Below are 8466 nucleotides of genomic sequence, written 5' to 3'. Positions count from 1 at the left end.
CTTTAATAAGATATGCAGATTAAAGTAAATGACACAAAACCTTTACTTTTTCTCTCAGTGATTTCTGGGCCTTAGAAAGTTTTGTGACTACAAATTCAGGGTTCACTTAGCCAAAACTGAAAATTACCCCCCCACACCTTTAAAAATAATAAACAAATCCCACACTTATAATAAAAGTAAGTTACACACCAAAATTGTACAACAAATTTAATAACAATGTTGTATATATTATGATTGTTAACAGCAATCTCAGGTATATACAGATTCCAGCATGTACTGGTTGGCTGGGTATGATAGGAGTGTGATTGCTGTCAACAATCATATATAAATTAATATTGTTATTGTAATTTTTTGTACAATTTTGGTGTGTTAAAAGTAAGTAACACACAACTGGACAAAAAAATGCAACAATATGAATTGGCATGATAGGAGTGTGATTGCTAGAGTGATTGTGTCCAGAGTGACACATTAAGGCACTCCATGGGAGGACCAAGCTACCCCCACATGACATCAGATGCATTGTGTAGGGTGAGAGCTGGCTACGCACAGACCTCCATGGTGGAATTAGGCTGGTAAGGAGGGAGATATCTTATCTCCCCAACTGGCCCATTGAGCATTGTGTCCCCTTTTATAAACTGGGGGATCCTGCATAATATCCCATATGCATTTGCCACTTCCCCCACGCCAGAAGAATACAGTTATTCTGGGATGCGGCCAGGACTACCCGCTGAAGTTGTGGGCGATCCAGCTGATGTTGCAGGCAGTCCCACTGATGTCAGTGAGCGTACACCTCCATTGAATGGGAAATGGGTAGGAATAAGGGTATGTCAGGACCATGCACCTGCGACCCAGAGGATTTCGGTTCCGCCCAGAGAACCGGCGCTTCCCCCTGAGTCTGTTCCTAGGTATGCCTATATCAGGGGCGTCCAACATGCGGCCCGCGGGCCAAATGCGGCCCGCGAGACCTCGAGGTGCGGCCCGCGTAAGATCGGCAGCCAGGGGAACCGATCTTACGCGAGCCGCACCTCAAGCCCTGCTACTTACTTGTGGGAGGGACTTCTGGACTGCACACAGAGGAAGCGGAGTTCACGTGACATCCTACTTCCTCTGTGCTTTAGCAGAGAAGGCAGAGGGAGGCCGCGCCCCCTGCTGAAGTCTGTAAGCGGCATCGAGGAGCTGCCTTGCAGGTAAGGAGGTGGGGAGGGTGTTTGAATGAGTGTGTGTGATTGAGGGAATGAATCTGTGAATGAATGATTATATGAATAAATGAGTGTGTGTGTGTGTGTGTGTGTGTGTGTGTGATATCATGGATGTGTAAGTGCTGGAACCTAGGCATGATGGGACTGTGATTGCTGTTAGCAATCACACTCCTATCATGCCAAGTCAGCCAGTACATGCTGAAACCTGGCCAGCTGCCCCCCTTGTGTATTGATGCTGCCAGCAGTATGGGGTCTGCACTTACAGCCACCCTGTACCAGCATGTACTGGCTGACTTGGCATGATAGGAGTGTGATTGCTAACAGCAATCACAGTCCCATAATGCCTAGGTTCCAGTATTTACTGGATGGATGTGTAAGTGCTGGAACCTAGGCATGATGGGACTGTGACTACTGTTAGCAATCACACTCCTATCATGCCAAGTCAGCCAGTACATGCTGAAACCTAGCTAGCTGCCCCCCTTGTGTAGTGATGCTGCCAGCAGTATGGGGTCTGCACATCACTTACAGCCACCCTGTACCAGCATGTATTGGCTGACTTGGCATGATAGGAGTGTGATTGCCAACAGCAATCACAGCGAGCACAGTCCCATAATGCCTAGGTACCAGCATTTACTGGTTGCCTGGGTTGCCAGCATTTACTGGTTGCCAAGTCATATTGCTAATTTTGTCCAATTGTGTGTTACCTACTTTTATTAAAAATGTGAGTTTTTATTGTAATTTCTAAAGGTGGAGGTCATTTTCGGTTTTGGCTAAGTGAGCCCTGAATGTTTTGGTCCAGAATTTTCATTTTAGTTCATCCCTAGAATAAATCTAGGGAATTCTGAATTTGTAGTCGCAAAACTTTCTAGGCCCAGAAATCAGTGAGAGGAAAAGTAAAGGTTTTGTGTCATTTTACTTTATTTTAATCTGCATATTTTATTAAAGGCCATATTTTTTGTCACAGTGCAAAATGAGTGCGGCCCGCACACGTATACAATTCTGATGAAGTGGCCCACTGCAGAAAAAACTTGGACACCCCTGGCCTATATCCTTGCACATGATACTTTATCTCTACTGGCTTTATCAATGCTGCAGTCAGGACTCTATTTAAACTGTCATGCACATGCATTTCCCCCTGCTGATTGGCTGTTTCTGCAACAGAAAAGGGTATTTCCGTTTGAAAGAATACGTATTAAAGCACGCACTTTTCCCTTTTAAGGAATAATTTTTTGGAAGGGTCACATCACAAATACATCACAATGTATATTTCCTAATAAAACATTTCCTGAACAAATGAATAGATAAAATTTATCTGAGCAGGTGAAGCTGAACCTTTGAAGATCTTCGAACACACATAAATGTTTATTGAATATATTTTACCAGGATTGCATTTGGTATATACCACTCCAAGGTAGACTAGAAACACATATTTCAGGACACATACTTTTAAACTTTTTTAGCGCAACTAATATAATTAGTTTCAGAAATGCTGGGTATTAAGGACAGCACCATGGTCTATAATCAGAGATTCCCAGTGTATGAATTTGTGACTGGGAAATGAAGGTAAGTGTGAAACCGCTTACCAAATGAGATCAAAACCATGCCATCACTCAACTTTACAGTATAAATCAATTACCTTTGATCTATAAAACATAGGTGAGGGAAAAAAATAACCTTACATAGATAAACCCCTTTGAGGACCAGGGCATTTTTCATGTAGGGACAAATAGCGTTTTTTTATAATAAAAAAAGTCATCCATGTAAGACATTATTTTTATGAAAGAAAATTTTAAAATAGGATTAATTAATTTATGATTTTACCGTTATATAAATCATCCACAGCTAGTATAAATGTTAAAAAATACTAATATATATATTTGTTAATGTTCCCTGATTTAAAAACCACCCTATATTGCTATATATTTAATTTTTTTCACATTTTCATTTTTTTTAAGGATTTTTTTTAACTCTACCCTAACCTTATATAACTAATTCCCCACCACAATGACTACCCAGTATACATGAGTTATTTATTTATTTTTTTTTAAATTAAGAATCACTTTTTCTTATTGTTTCCTGTCTCCAGCTCAAGATTACAGGAAGAAGGAGATACACAGCGACAAAGTTACCAGCACTGACTTTGTCACCTTACTGTATTCATGCATGTGACTGACAGTAGGACTCAGCATTCACCGCAACATGGGTACACCATTGGTCCTCTAGAGACATACTTTCATGACGTAGCTGGTACGTCATTGGTCATAAAGGAGTTAACCACAATAATATTAAACTGCACCCAAAATGATATATAAAATGTTTACAACATAACATATACAGCTTCCATTAGGCTACATTATGCAAATTTGGTCACATGCCCAGTTATGGCTTACATCACATTCCAGCGATAACAAAGTTAATAACAAACACTGGCATACTGCACAAATAATAAACTGCGGAGACGTTGGTTAGATTCCATTCCAGGAAGTCAATTTCAAGAACAGAAATACCTTAAAGGTGCCGTTTCAAAAACTGAAACCAAAACAAGGAATCGGTGCATTCTCATCAAATACTTTTTAATCTGAGCCTTAAATATTGGGGATTCCATTACATTTTATAGCCGTATATTGCTTTGCTCGCCACTACATTAAGGTATCCCAAGTTCGGCAAGCCTGTATTGCTTATTATGGAACTGAATCAGTGAGACTGCGCTGCTTTTAAACCTATTCCTATGGGTCATTTTAGCAACACCTCAATTTTTTTAATTAAATGCTGTTTTAGGGTGTGCTTCCATTTTCTGTACTTTATATAGGTAAACTACCGTTCAAAAGTTTTGGGTCACTTAGAAATGTTGTTTTTTGTTTTTTTTTTACAGAAAAGCAAATTTTGTCCTTTGAAATGGATCAGAAATACAGTGCCGACATTGTTAATGTTGTACATTGTTAATGGGATATCTTCATAGGTGTGCAGAGCTGTGCAGAGTTAACAAAGTTTTTGTCAATGGGGCAGTGAGAGAAAATATGTTTAACCCAGTAACTGCTCCACATGTGCATAGGATGTGCATGGTAAATGCCCAAGGTTTTGTGCTGCCTTAATCCATCAAAGCATCAGGACGGCCTCCAGAGGGCGCTGCTGCTCTACAATAAATGAAAATTAATTCTCTTACAAATCACTACTGAGGTGACTATGTTGAGCTCATCCAAATGATATCTACATCAGGATCACAAACAAATATGTTTGTTCTAAGGGTCTTTGTTATGGACAAAATCTATAGAAAATCATAAGAATATTTTTAAAAATAGTTTTAAGAATAAAACTTACAAAATCATTGACTGATTGTTGAAGCATCAAATTTATGGATCACCATGAGTAAATTAGAGAAAATGGCCCTGCCTCCCAGGGGGAAATGTGTCCCTGACCCCCAGAACTCAAAGGGTTACAGCGGCAGTAATTACCATATATCTCATGGAGCACTGAAGGAACATTGTTTTAATGCAGGGGTTCTCAAACTGCGGCCCTCCAGCTGCTGCAGGACTACATCTCCCATACTCCTCAGCCAGCCCCTTAGCTGAAGGAGCATTATAGGAGATGTAGTCCTGCAGCAGCTGGAGGGCCGCAGTTTGAGAACCCCTGTTTTAATGTAACCTTGACTTCTCACTCAGACTTACCTTTCCACAATGCATTCTTATTTTTCTCCTTGTTTTTTCCTCTACATACCTCTATATAACCTATTTTAAATTGTAATTTGTCTTGCTGAAAGCAATGTGTAGTTTGTTCTTCTTTAAGAGGCCATGTATATTTAGAAATATAGATTTTGACACCAAATTAGAACCATTTGGCCCATCTAGTCAGCTTACTTTTCCTGACCTTAACGATGTTAGATTGCCTGGTGGTTGATGGTGTGGCTCCTGTGACAGATTAGATTCTGCGGTGCGGTCGCGCCCACCTCATTTGGTAGCCGTTGGCTTTAAAGTACCATGGTTGCTTATGTGGCTAACACATGCATGCTTAACTTCCTCATCTGTATTTTTAAGTTTGCTTATAGATTAAGACTGCAATATTTTAGCAGTTAAAATACTTCTGTGCTGCTTCTTCTTGTCTCGTGGAAAGCTGTTTGGAGGAACCATAGAAATGTTGTGGCATTATACAAATCTGTGATACCTTTCTATGACTTTTTCTCTTACGTTATAAAGCCTCCCTTCAATAGCAAGACATCCATCCCTCATAATGCCGGCGGAAACAGCAAAGAAGATATTTAATCAGAGGAAAAAGTAGCAGGAGGTATTCAGAGGCTAAGCGCCCGAGCCAAGCCTAGTTTGTGAGATGGTGGCATATTATCTTTGTGGAATGTAGTCAATAGCCAAGTTAATTGTCTATTATCTGGTTTTGAAGAATCACTGTGGCCATTGAAAGCAATATTGTTACTTTACAAGAAGCCCAATAATAAGGTGTTTCTGGATTTAAAGGAAGACTCAACCGACTTTTATTTACTTGAAGCATTTTATGGAATTTTTTACACTTTGTTGATATATACAGTACACTATGTTCTTTCCGGCCTATTTCTCTGGTATTGACTTTCTGTATCAGTACATGAATCGCTATAAACAAACCAAAGTTATTAAATTATCTCAAAAGCAAAAAAAGTGTTTGCTGAATAATCTCGTAATAATTTCCTTATCTAATAGTCACAAAAACAACAGCTTGAATGAATTAGATCTTCATGTTCTTTGTGAAGGTGAATTTAATTAGAGCAGATATAAATAGTACATTGATTTGTTCTCTGAACTAAGAATAGCTGGGAAGGCGTACTACTATATACAGGGAGAGGATGTGCTATTTTGTATTTTCCAGCTACCAGTAATGTGTTGCTAACCTGGAGAAGTCTTTTCCTGCTCCCAATGCATTTGATTATACACTAAGGTGATTTATTGGTCAAAGTTTAGTAATTTGCATTCCTCTTAACATATTAAATGGGGAGAGGGACACTTTTGGTTTGTGGTTAGAGTTGTGGCTGGGGCTTTTCCAAGACTTCTGAGACTTTGTGACCTAGTTATTTATATAACAAATATATAGACAAAATATTCTTATCATTTATTGTTTTATATAGTGCCATCAAATTCTGTAGCGCTGTACAATGGGTCATACGAATTATACAGTTTAATTTAGAATCACATTTTCTCCTGCTCACATAAACATTTTTGTAACCTAGGACTGTAACACCAAACATTGAATCTGTAGGAAACAGGGACATAGGGGATGGTATTCTGTGATGCACACTGGCCTAGGACTGAAAATCAGCTCAGTGTGCATCACAGAATACCATCCCCTATGTCCCTATTTCCTACAGATGGTATTCTGTGATGGTATGGAATGGTATTCTGTGATGCACACTGGCCTAGGACTGAAAATCAGCTCGGTGGCTGGAAACATAGGACTCCTTACTATACTTTTTCAGAGTGTGGCTGCTTTTATCCTCCAGATGGCCACACACTTAAGGACCAACACTGCCATCTGAATTTACTTGCCTGTAACCTGAAGGGGCTATTGCCACTGCCTTATGAGTCCAAGCCTGATGCACACCAATGCATATTTAGGAGCATATGTGATCCTGCAGCTTGGATTTCACAGATTTCTCTTGCCAGTTTGTCCCTAAAAATTGCTTATAAACCTGGTATCTAAATATTATATAAAATTACTGGTTTTACATTCAGGTGGCATTGCTGGTCCTTAAGCCTGTGGCCAACTGGAGGATACAAGTAGCCGCACACTAAAATAAAGTAAGTAGCCCTGTGTATCTAGCCACTGGGTTGATTTTCAGCCTGAGGCCAGTGTACATCACTGAATACCATCCCAAGTAAGATGGCTTACTCCTTTATGTTTAGTGGAAGAAGCTTCAATTAAGCCTTTTCTAGAAATGGCTACTGATACAGAGACCCAAAGAGGTGTGGGAGGTTTCCCCCGAGAGTTAATAGAATAGCATCCTTTTAATCTACAGCCAGCATAGACCGTAGAAAAGGATCAAACCAAGATGGCCCCATTAACCAGGGAGAATTAAGGCAGCAATTGCTTTATACCAGCTCTGTAGTATACATGTGGTTTTACCTAAACTTAGGACACTATTGGTACACAAGACATAATGTTGCCCTTTGACACCCCAATATACTGTCCTCTAGCAGTATTGCAAATTAGCATAACCATAATTGATCACATCTTCTATTATTATTATTTATTGTTTTATAAAGCGCCATCAAATTCCGTATCGCTGTACAATGGGTAGACAGGACATAACAAGTAGTATGTGACATAACAAATTGGCAACAGGTGAGGAGGGCCCTGCTCAAATGAGCTTCTATATAGGTCCCCTCTGCTCCCGGCTATTTCTTCGTTAAAGAGGAATTTGTTGCTGTCCCGGCTTTTACCATAACTACGTTAATTAAAGCTACCTATTGCTTGTGCTTTTTTGTTTGGCAATCATCCATAATTGCTTTGTCAATATTCATTTTAAACATTAACCTCATGGAAGCTGAGATCTGTATCTTAATGAGTCGGGGCCAGCATTATATCAACCTAATGTCCTCAACTCACCCTTACCAAGGATGCCTTAGCCAATAACCAGCAAAAAAAACCCAACATATTTTAACAATGTGGCTGAGATACCATAATGGGGAGAAATAATTACGTAGATAATGACTGCTGTTCATTACTGTGAAGTTCTTAAAGGGACAAAGCTTTGAATTTTATCATCGGCTATACTGAAAGCGGGACGATATATAATAGGCTAGAGTTGCTTACAATTCTAATTCTAATTAGAATAACTCTTGTTTGCACTATTCCGCATGACTGAGGCTCAGTCTAGAGCTAGAACTAGCAGCGCGGTAGAATCTGCTGACATGCCACTGGCCACGATATCCCTTTTGCATATTAGCCCAAATAGTTAACACACACTCCAGCTTATTGCATTTGAAATGCTAGCTCCATTTTGTATGGAACTAGCGGTGAAACTAATTCTTTCTTTTCTTGGAGGGGTTTATAACACAGTTGAAACTCAATACCGTGTAGCAAGCACGAGTCTATTTCTGATTCTGTAGCTGCTGAATTGAACAAAAAACAGGGCCCGGGGTATTTTGTTTAGATGAATCTGCTGATGCATCAAATGATTGCCTACAACAGTAGCTTTGCAGTAGCAGACAATACCATAATCCCTTTTTTAATATTAAGCAAAGAGTAACGGCTACAAAAAGAAGTCTTTATGTGCGTACTGGTATTGTTT

This window comes from Spea bombifrons, chromosome 6 (genome assembly GCF_027358695.1).
Source record: "Spea bombifrons isolate aSpeBom1 chromosome 6, aSpeBom1.2.pri, whole genome shotgun sequence".
Taxonomy (NCBI): domain Eukaryota; kingdom Metazoa; phylum Chordata; class Amphibia; order Anura; family Pelobatidae; genus Spea; species Spea bombifrons.
The sequence above is the reverse complement of the archived record's forward strand: the minus strand, read 5'-3'. Positions refer to the sequence as shown.